The sequence below is a fragment of the Salmo salar genome, chromosome ssa17, assembly GCF_905237065.1.
Source record: "Salmo salar chromosome ssa17, Ssal_v3.1, whole genome shotgun sequence".
Classification (NCBI taxonomy): Eukaryota; Metazoa; Chordata; class Actinopteri; order Salmoniformes; family Salmonidae; genus Salmo; species Salmo salar.
The window spans coordinates 36,390,434-36,402,552 of NC_059458.1; the positions used below are offsets into that span (position 1 = coordinate 36,390,434).

The following is a 12,119-nucleotide window of genomic DNA, read 5'->3' on the forward strand; positions in this document are numbered from 1 at the left end:
GAGGTGTGTGTGTGTGTGGGGGGGGGGGATACTGTCAGATCTAATATGAAGAACTGAATACAACCATAAGAACCATTCATACTGTCAGATCTAATATGAAGAACTGAATACAACCATAAGAACCATTCATACTGTCAGATCTAATATGAAGAACTGAATACAACCATAAGAACCATTCATACTGTCAGATCTAATATGAAGAACTGAATACAACCATAAGAAACATTCATACTGTCAGATCTAATATGAAGAACTGAATACAACCATAAGAACCATTCATACTGTCAGATCTAATATGAAGAACTGAATACAACCATAAGAACCATTCATACTGTCAGATCTAATATGAAGAACTGAATACAACCATAAGAACCATTCATACTGTCAGATCTAATATGAAGAACTGAATACAACCATAAGAACCATTCATACTGTCAGATCTAATATGAAGAACTGAATACAACCATAAGAACCATTCATGCTGTCAGATCTAATATGAAGAACTGAATACAACCATAAGAACCATTCATGCTGTCAGATCTAATATGGAAGAACTGAATACTAAAGAGAAGAAGAGTTTGACCAATTCAAATTCATGTAACTTTACTTTTCATTGGCAGATCAATTAAGTTTGCTTCAATGTAGTTATCCAAACACATTCATGATCAGTAACTAAAATAACTCATCTAGTTTTAAAGACAAAAAATAAAAACATTTCATTTCATAACCTATGTATCATTAAATAGTTGTAAAATAATCCCCCCAAACTAGTGGTGAAAACTGATCATCACACCATCTCTATCTGATACATGTTGTGTCTACTAACTCATTCCCACAGAAAACTGATCATCACATCATCTCTATCTGATACATGTTGTGTCTACTAACTCATTCCCACAGGATTCTAATCCAGCATCTCTATCTGATACATGTTGTGTCTACCAGCTCATTCCCACAGAAAACTGATCATCACATCATCTCTATCTGATACATGTTGTGTCTACTAACTCATTCCCACAGGATACTAATCCACCATCTCTAGCTGATACATGTTGTGTCTACTAACTCATTCCCACAGAAAACTGATCATCACACCATCTCTATCTGATACATGTTGTGTCTACTAACTCATTCCCACAGAAAACTGATCATCACACCATCTCTATCTGATACATGTTGTGTCTACTAACTCATTCCCACAGAAAACAGATCATCACATCATCTCTATCTGATACATGTTGTGTCTACCAGCTCATTCCCACAGGATACTAATCCACCATCTCTAGCTGATACATGTTGTGTCTACTAACTCATTCCCACAGAGAACTGATCATCACACCATCTCTATCTGATACATGTTGTGTCTACTAACTCATTCCCACAGAAAACAGATCATCACATCATCTCTATCTGATACATGTTGTGTCTACCAGCTCATTCCCACAGGATACTGATCCACCATCTCTATCCGATACATGTTGTGTCTACTAACTCATTCCCACAGAGAACTGAGAGGGACAGTCTGGTCTCAGAGCAAAACGTATTATATGTTACAAAAATTAGTGCTACTCCATTTAGTATGATATGTTATGTTGGCCTACCAATGTAATAGCGGTCATACAATATAATATAAATTATAGGATATATGGTATGTTGCAAATGACAACTCATATGGTATGTTGCGCATTGCTAATCATACAATATGTTACTAATTTGTAATATAATACGAATTCCAATTTGTTGTTACTAAAGTTAGCCAGGTTAGGGGAAGAGTTAGCTAACATGCTAAATAGTTGCATGCTAAGCTAACATGCTAAGAAGTAATAAGTAGTTGCAAAGTTGCTAATTAGTTAAAATGCATACATTGGTGTGTTTTCATGCTATCCTGCCAGTTCTTCAATATGGTGACACCATTTACTAGAATGCAGCAGCCACTACTCTTAAACCATTGAATGCCGTCTACCATAGCACCCTTTGCTTTATTACAGGTGACAGTTTTAATATCCATCACTGCATTCTGTATCAGAAGGTCAGAAGGTCACTTCCTCACGGAAGTCCCATAGATCACTTCATTACTCCCTTCTTGTTTACAAAGCTTCCATCTCCACAAGCTTCCAACATACCTCACTTCCCTCTTGAAATATATAAAATGAGATACCAGACCCGTCCCCGCTTGTCTTCAAAGTTTGGTAAATCCACCTTTGTTTTAACGCATCACAGTTATAGAATACCTTACAAAACTAATTCCACCTGGATTCCCTGGTGCCGATAGGGCAGTTTAAAACGCTGTTGTTAAATGAGTTCACTGAAGTGTGCAATTGTTTCAAATGACTATTATAACTTATTGTAATAACCTGATGTTATGTATTTATTGCTGTCTTGTAGCTAAAAAATATATATCTTTGTTTTGGTTGTATTGATGGAATGTTTGTCCTCAGGGCACCATAGCAAATGAGACACTGGGACCTGAATAAAAAGAAGTAAAAACAGTAAAACTGTAGAGAAACTCTCCCCACAGACAGAGTCAGAAGAGGCTGAGAGGGAAGCAGTACCACCCATTCAACTGGCAGACTATATACCCATACTAACATACTGTATACTTAATGAGTATATACTACATACTAGAGTTCATTTTAGTATACTGTAAACGAACGGTATCGTTTCAGTTGAGCGTACTAGAGTTTCGCCTGTCTACCGGATGCTGTTGCTATGCAACCTCTTGCTAGTTGTTAGCATAACAAATGACTAGCTAAACATTTCAAGATTTCGGGTGTGTTTGTAAATTCAATCTGGAGTGCCAGAGTGCGCTCTGGGCGTTCATAAATTCAGAGCATTTCGCTCTCGGAGCGTTCAGAGCGCACAATGGACGCTCTGGTCGAGGAGTAGGGTTGATCCGATCGTTCAACGGCAGTCAAGCACCCAAGCTAACTGGCTAACGTTTGCTAGCTACTTCCAGACACATGAGAGAACACCTCACTGACCATTTTACTTGCCATAGCAGAACTGGTTAGGCTGTTTTCATGTTATCCAGAGCGTTGGTGACTGCTGGCAATAATTTATTAGGCTTTCTTTTGCCAACGTTTACTGACACCGGCTATATTCAACCGGTGTTGAGTGTTCTTAAATTCATCAGTCATTCTGCTCAAGAGTGTTCTGAAATCGGAGTAGATAGCCAGAATTAACAATGTCCATTGAAATGCCCAATGACTACAGTATAGAATGATGTCAATAAATGTTGGTTAGTTAGATACCAGATAGTTAATATACTGCCTGGAACATTATTAGTATCCAACTAACGTTAGCTAACATACCAGTACATACTGCTGTAATGCTATGCAGTTCGTAAGGACAGCGTAGCTAACAAATTGTCAGCCAACATAACTTGTAACGTAACTTACTTGAAAAGTCATTACTTGATTACATTGCTCAACATTTGCTCAAAATTTGTCATAATTAGTTAAAGCAATGAATTTGTATTCGCTCTCATTGGACATCGGCTGCATATTTTCCCCCATTTTCTTCAAATCTGAACACTTGTGAAGCGACGCCCCTTTTTTTTGAAGAATTGCATTATGGGCCCTAAAAGTACAGAACTAGTGTCCTCTGTGTGTATACTTCGTATTTTGGCGAATTGCATGCTAACTATATCCATACTATGACCAATAAGCATATTATATAGTCCATTCACATCACAAATAGTGCAGTTAGTATGAGTATTCAAACACAGCCTGTGTTTGTTTTTAAAATGAGAAGCCTCACAGAGGGTATTCAACACTACAGGCAAATCCAAGGTCAATATGTTTACAGTAGAATCTAACAAAGCACACCAAAACTAAAGGTGCACACTAATCAGTAAAGTAAAGAGGCTAACATTCTATAACTCTCCCTTTCCACTGGACAGTTCTCTCACAGTGAGAAATAATAAGATTACAATAGTGTTCTACGCTTCATTCAACATTACCACTTCCTTTGAGATGAAAATTGAGTGATGGAGTGACTTTATTCTTAGCTGGTCTGAGAGAACTGATGTGGCTTTTCTCCTTAATGTATACGTTGGTGTGTTTTTAAGTTGCTCTGGTGAGAAAAACTCTTTCCACAGTCAGAGCAGGAATAAGGCTTCTCTCCTGTATGTATACGTTCATGTGTTTGTAACCTACTCAATCGGGAGAAACTCTTCCCACAGTCAGAACAGAAGTAAGGCTTCTGTCCTGTGTGTGTTCTTTGATGAACTTTTAGCTCAGTTGATGTTTTAAAACATTTTCCACAGTCAGAGCAGTAGTAAGGCTTCTCTCCCGTGTGTAATCTCTGATGAACTTTTAGCTCAGTTGATCTTGTGAAACATTTTACACATTCAGAGCAGTAATGAGGCTTCTCTCCTGTATGTATACGTTCATGTGTTTTTAAGGTATCCAATCGTGAGAAACTCTCTCCACAGTCAGAGCAGTAGTAAGGCTTCTCTCCTGTATGTATACGCTCATGTGATTTTAAGCTATCTGATCGAGAGAAACTCTTCCCACAGTCAGAGCAGGAGTAATGCTTCTCTCCTGTATGTATTCATTGGTGTACTTTTAAGCTGCTCTTTTGCGAGAAACTCTCCCCACAGTCGGAGCAGTAGTAAGGCTTCTCTCCTGTATGTATATGTTCATGGGATTTTAAGGTATCCAATCGGGAGAAACTCTTCCCACATTCAGAGCAGGAGTAAGGCTTCTCTCCTGTGTGTGTTCTCTGATGAACTGTCAGAGATTGTGATGTTGTGAATCTCTTCCCACAGTCAGTACAATAATACGGATTATCTCCTGTGTGTATTTTTAGGTGTTTTTTGAGCTTTGATAGAATTGGGAAAATCTCCTCACAATGTGGGCAGTGGTGACACCTCTTAGCTCTGTGACCTTCCTGCTGTTGCTCTCTGGATGTAGAGAATGTCTCAACATGCTCTCCTATGTGAAACACATCAAAAGAACCAGTCAGTTGGTGAGATATACATGACTTCATATCAGTTGGCTGTACAATACAAAAGGGGAATAAAACTATTCTAAAAGTGGGTAAGAGTCAAAAGCTGAAAAGGGGCAAAAGGATCACAAGGGTTAGTAACTACACAGACTTATTTCATATAACTTTAAAACACTGGCAGTTTGTCTACTTCACTTCTTTAGTCTACCGTAACTTTTTTCCCACGCTTTGAACCCCGCGGCATAAACAATGAAGCGGCTAATATATGGATTTTTCCCACTTTCAATTTTTTTTCTTCCAAAAAAACATTCTGTCACGTGCTCAGTTTTTTGGCGGCATGAAGCTTTCATTAGACCAATGAAATTGCCGAACGGGTTAAAGTCAAACAACTTTTTTGTTTACTGTTTAGATTAAATCGAGCGCTCTCAAACTTCCCATCATTCTGATTATGGTAGTAATTTTGTCACCCTCATCATGGAAAAAACACGGAGAAATGCATAAGATGCAGCTTTCAAGTTGAAGGTGATTGATCTGGCTGTTGGAAAAGGAAATAGAGCTGCTGCACGGGAGCTTGGTCTTAATGAGTCGATGATAAGACGTTGGAAACAGCAGCGTGAGGAATTGACTCCGTGCAAAAAGACAACTAAAGCTTACTGCTAATTTTTTATTTTTGTTACAAGCCGTGTTTCGTTAAAGCCTATTTATTTTTGTTACAAGCCGTGCTTCGTTAAAGCCTATTTATTTTTGTTACAAGTGTAACCGATGTGAAATGGCTAGTTAGTTAGGAGAGGGACGGAACCTACACTGTAACACAAGCCGTGTTTCGTTAAAGCCTGTGTAAAGTTCATTTGTTTCAATGTATCGGTAGGCACCTGTGGCTTATAGACATGTGCGACTTATTTATGTTCAAAATATATCTATTTTTTTTAATTCAGTGGGTGCGGCTTATATTCAGGTGCGCTTTATAGTCCGGAAATTACGGTAAATGGAATTTGGTGGTGCTGTACTGTAACAGTGAGTTGAGCCAGTTGAAAGTATTGACACCAGGGATATATTGTTGGTGACTGTGTGCTCCTTCATTAGTTTAGTGTTTATTATTCATTTATTTCTGGTACCCTCCTACCTGAGAGGCATGAGGCCTGTGTGGCGTTGCACTGTTAAAATCATGCCAGTGTGGAGATGAAACATCTGTGTGTTGCAAAGCCACATGCTCTGTCCTCTGTTCTACCTAGGTGTTTTAATGTTGGTAATACAGAGATAATACTAATACTGAGATAACCACTGTTCTACCTAGGTGTTTTAATGTTGGTAATACAGAGATAATACTAATACAGAGATAACCACTGATCTACCTAGGTGTTTTAATGTTGGTAATACAGAGATAACCACTGATCTACCTAGGTGTTTTAATGTTGGTAAAACAGAGATAATACTAATACAGAGATAACCACTGATCTACCTAGGTGTTTTAATGTTGGTAAAACAGAGATAATACTAATACAGAGATAACCACTGATCTACCTAGGTGTATTAATGTTGGTAAAACAGAGATAATACTAATACAGAGATAACCACTGATCTACCTAGGTGTTTTAATGTTGGTAATACAGAGATAATTCTAATACAGAGATAACCACTGTTCTACCTAGGTGTTTTAATGTGGGTAATACAGAGATAATACTAATACAGAGATAACCACTGCTCTACCTAGGTGTTTTAATGTTGGTAATACAGAGATAATACTAATACAGAGATAACCACTGCTCTACCTAGGTGTTTTAATGTGGGTAATACAGAGATAATACTAATACAGAGATAACCACTGCTCTACCTAGGTGTTTTACTGTTGGTAATACAGAGATAATACTAATACAGAGATAACCACTGCTCTGCCTAGGTGTTTTAATGTTGGTAAAACAGAGATAATACTAATACAGTGATAACCATTACTCAACGTAGGTGTTTTAATGTGGGTAATACAGAGATTATACTAATACAGAGATAACCACTGCTCTACCTAGGTGTTTTAATGTGGGTAATACAGAGATTATACTAATACAGAGATAACCACTACTCTACCTAGTTGTTTTAATGTGGATAATACTAATACAGAGATAACCACAACTCAACGTAGGTGTTTTAATGTGGATAATACTAATACAGAGATAATACTAATAGAGATAACCACTGCTCTACGTAGGTGTTTTAATGTGGATAATACTAATACAGAGATAATACTAATAGAGATAACCACTGCTCTACCAAGTTGTTTTAATGTGGATAATACTACTACAGAGATAACCATTGGACATGCATTTTCCATTATGCCATTGTGTTTATCACTTCAGTTCCTTAAATCTGTAGTTTGAAGCATATACAGGGCATTATACAAGACCCCTTGAATTTTTCCACATTTTGTTACGTTACAGCCTTATTTGAAAATGTATTAAATGCATTTTTCCCCTCGTCAATATACACACAATACCACATAATGATAAAGCGAAAACAGATTTTTAGAAATTTTAGTAAATACCTTATTTGGTAAGTATTCAGACCCTTTGCTCTGAGACTCGAAATTGAGCTCAAGTGCATCCTGTTTCCATTGATCATCCTTGAGCTGTTTCTACAACTTGACTGGAGTCCACATGTGGTAAATTCAAATGATTAGACATGATTGGAAAAGCACACACCTGTGTATATAAGGTCCCACAGTTGACAGTGCATGTCAGAGCAAAAACCAAGCAATGAGGTCGAAGAAATTGTCAGTCGAGCTTCGAGACAGGTTTGTGGCGAGGCACAGATCTGGAGAAGAGTACCAAAACATTTCTCAAATCTCTGTTGGCTGGGCTCCCCGCTTGTGCCGTCAAACTCCTACCCCACGTTCGCCGCAAACCTTTTAAGGGCTCCCGAGTGGCGCAGCGGTCTAAGAAACTGCATTTCAGTGCAAGAGATATCACCACAGTCCCTGGATCAAATCCAGGCTAAATCACATTCGACCGTGATTGGGAGTGCCATAGGGAAGCGCACAATTGGCCCAGCATCGTCCGGGTTTGGCTGGGGTAGGCCGTCATTGTAAATAAGAATTTGTTCTTAACTGACTTGCCTTGTTAAATAAAGAATACGTTTAAAAAAAAGTTTGTTGCATGCCAGCAAAGCCACTACACAATACTAAACAATACATTAATTGCAATATAACGGTGAGAAACGGTTCCCACAAACTGTTAGGGCCTATTACGTTCTTAGCTACAGTATACATATCTCCCTGGCATATTACATAATTTATGCAGCAGTATACAAGACATTTTTGGACTCACCTTGTTGTGCTGTGCTCACTTGAACAGGAAGGTGGCACGGCAGTCCTTCATGGGCATATTTTGTCATCAAAGTCTGGCATTCTCTGGATTAATGGTGCTTTCAAGATAACTGGGAACTCAAAGAAAAAAAAATTATGACGTCAGTGATCTTCTGGTCGTAGCTGTTGAAAGAGGCCTGAGGTCCCAATTTACAATTCCGAGTTGGATGAAAGTTCAAACTGTATTTTCCCAGTCGTTGCTTGTTTTTCCCGAGTTCCCAGTTGTCTTGAACTCACTCAAGTCAGATTTTGCAGTACCGAGTTAAATTGTTTTGAGCGCGGCACAAATCAAGCTATTGACAGCATGGCCCATGTTGAATGTTTACAATTTTAAACTAGGAAAAGAGCCACTTCATCTTAGACTTGGGACCACACAGCCACTCCACTGAATAGCAGGCTAATGATTGCTTTGCGATGCTTGCAGTTAGCCACTGATTCTTTCCAAACCACACATTGTTGAATTTGACATTTCCAACTTGTTGTGTAATGTTTATGTCCAATGGCCGATGAGCACTGGTACGTTTTATCTATAATTTCTCATAATTTCTCTTCATATGACAAAGATTAAAAAGGATTTGCCAGTAGATTGTCAACTTGATTCATGATGATGACTGCTAGCTCAGATTTTGAAAGTAGGATGTTGACATGATCAGTCCAATCAAAGCGACTGTAGATATAACATGATTTGACGTTATTTTATCTGTGGACAATGACCTTGAGCCTTCTTGGATGGGCACTTTGAATGTAACTCTATGGCAGCACCCAAGGGGCTTGAATTTTCAAGTTCTATCCTTAGACTTGGCAGTGAAATATTGTCCCCATGAATGACAGAACACTTAGCCTATCACGGCACAACGCTCTGTATTTTCTGCTGGCTTGCCCCACCTCCACAGAAAGCAATGAACTAGACTGAAACACCTGTATTTTGGAGCTGCCGTACTCAAGAAAACAGACTGTGTCTGTATGCAGCTTTATTAATAACTCAATTGTATATGTTTTTTTTTACATTGTTTGCAAACAGATCTTTTTTTTTTCTCACTTTTTTATTGCTAAAACTGTGGGGCTCAAAACAGGTGGCCCACCTGCCCTGAATGATGGGTCGCCACTGAACTTATCTAGAACACTGCAGTCCGTCTGGGTGTTTAACTTTCCCAAGTTCCCCCATGTCACCCTGCTCCTCCGTACATTCCACTGGCTTCCAGTCGAAGCTCACATTCACTACAAGACAATAGCGTTTACTTACGCTGCAGTAAGAGGAACTGCCCCATCTCTACATTCAGGCTATGCTCAAACCCTATATCCCAACCTGAGCAATCAGTTCTGCCACTCTGGTCTCATGGCCGTCCCACTGCTACAGGAGGTCAAGCTCCCTCTCAGCCCAGTCAAAGCACTTCTCTGTCCTGGTACCCCAATGGTGTCACCAGCTTCCCTCTGATGCTAGGACAGCAGAGTCCCTGCCCATCTGCCCGAAAAGGTCTGAAACCCTACGTCTTTAAAGAGTATCCCTCCCCCAAAATACAAATAATAATAATAATAATACAAATAATAATAATACAAATAATACAAACAATAATAATAATAATACAAACAATAATAATACAAATAATAATAATAATAATACAAGTAATAATAATAATAATACAAATAATAATAATAATACAAATAATAATAATAATAATGTGACACTTGTCCTACTAACACTGACTAATTGAGGAAGAGAAATGTATTTACTGTGATATGTGGTTGTCTCACCTGGCTATCTTAACATGAATGTACTTAATGTGCTGGTGACATCACAGGGTCAGAGAGAATTCCTGACTGTAGTCATACAAAAACACTACAGGCACTCAGCCCATAAGAACCATTCATACAATCAGATCTAATATGAAGAACTGAATACAACCATAAGAACCATTCATACTGTCAGATCTAATATGAAGAACTGAATACAACCATAAGAACCATTCATACTGTCAGATCTAATATGAAGAACTGAATACAACCATAAGAACCATTCATACTGTCAGATCTAATATGAAGAACTGAATACAACCATAAGAACCATTCATACTGTCAGATCTAATATGAAGAACTGAATACAACCATAAGAACCATTCATACTGTCAGATCTAATATGAAGAACTGAATACAACCATAAGAACCATTCATACTGTCAGATCTAATATGAAGAACTGAATACAACCATAAGAACCATTCATACTGTCAGATCTAATATGAAGAACTGAATACTAAAGAGAAGAAGAGGTTGACCAGTACATATTCATGTAACTTTATTTTTCATTGGCAGATCAATAAAGTTTGCTTCAATGCAGTTATCCAAACACATTCATGATCAGTAACTAAAATAACTCATCTAGTTTTAAAGACAATTAATAAATACATGTATTCATTTCATAAACTGTGTATCATTAAATAAAGTTGTAAAATAATCCCCCCAAACTAGTGGTGAAAAGTGATCATCACACCATCTCTATCTGATACATGTTAGGGGTGGGAGGTAGCCTAGTGGTTAGAGCATTGGGCCAGTAACCAAAAGGTTGCTAGATCGAATCCCCGAGCTGACAAGGTAAAAATGTGTCCTTCTGCCTCTGAACAAGGCAGTTAATCCACTGTTCCTATGCCATCATTGTAAATAAGAATTTGTTCTTAAAACCTGTTGGGGCTAGGGGGCAGTATTTTCATGGCCAGATGAAAAACGTACCCAATTTGAACAGGTTACTACTCTGACCCAGAAACTAGAATATGCATATTATTAGTAGATTTGGATAGAAAACACTCTGAAGTTTCTAAAACTGTTTGAATGGTGTCTGTAAGTATAACAGAACTCATATGGCAGGCAAAAACCTGAGAAAAATACAAGCAGGAAATGAAAATCTTGTGGCTGTACTTTTTTCAAGTCATTGCCAATGGAACACACAGTGACTAAGGATTCATTTTGCACTTCCTAAAACTTCCACTAGATGTCAACAGTCTTTAGAAAGTTGTTTGAGGCGTCTATGATGAACAGAGACCGAATGAGAAGGCTGGGAAGTTGGTAACCCAGGGAATGACATCACTTCATTGGCGCGCGTTCATGAGGGAGGAACCTCTGTTCCAAAATGTTTTTCAAGACACAGGAACCGTCCGGTTGAAATGTTACTGAAGTTTCACGTTAAAATGGCCCTAAAGATTGATGCTATACAACGTTTGACATGTTTGAACGAACGTAAAAAGATATTTGTTTTGACTTTTCATCGTGACACTTTCCTCGCGCGTCCTACATTTTGAGTACCTTACTGAACGCGCTAACAACATGGAGTTATTAGGACATAAATTATGAACTTTATCAAACAAAACAACATTTGTTGTGGACCTGGGATTCCTGGAAGTGCCTTCTGATGAAGATTATTAAAGGTAAGTGAATATTTCTAATGTTATTTATGCATTTAGATGACTCCAAAATGGCGGCTATCTGTATTGCCAAGTGTATTTTTCTAAGCGCAGTACTCAGATTATTGCAAAGTGTGCTTTCCCAGTAAAGTTATTTTGAAATCTGTCAATGTGGTTGCATTCAGGAGATGTTAATCTATAATTCTTTGAAAAACAGTTTAATATTTTATCAACATTTATAATGACTATTTTTGTAAATTCACCGGCAGTTTTGAGGGAGAAACATTTTCTGAACGTCATGCGCCGATGTAAAATGCTGTTTTTGGATATAAATATGAACTCGATAGAACAAAAAATACATGTATTGTCTAACATAATGTCCTAGGAGTGTCATCTGATGAAGATTGTCAAAGGTTAGTGCATAATT

General features: G+C 38.0%; 1 pseudogene; it reads right to left on the reverse strand.

Annotated features, from left to right (window-relative positions):
- Positions 1-3,999: 3,999 nt before the first annotated feature.
- LOC123728050 (gastrula zinc finger protein XlCGF17.1-like) lies at positions 4,000-5,110 on the reverse strand (annotated as a pseudogene).
- Between the last annotated feature and the right edge of the window lie 7,009 nt (positions 5,111-12,119).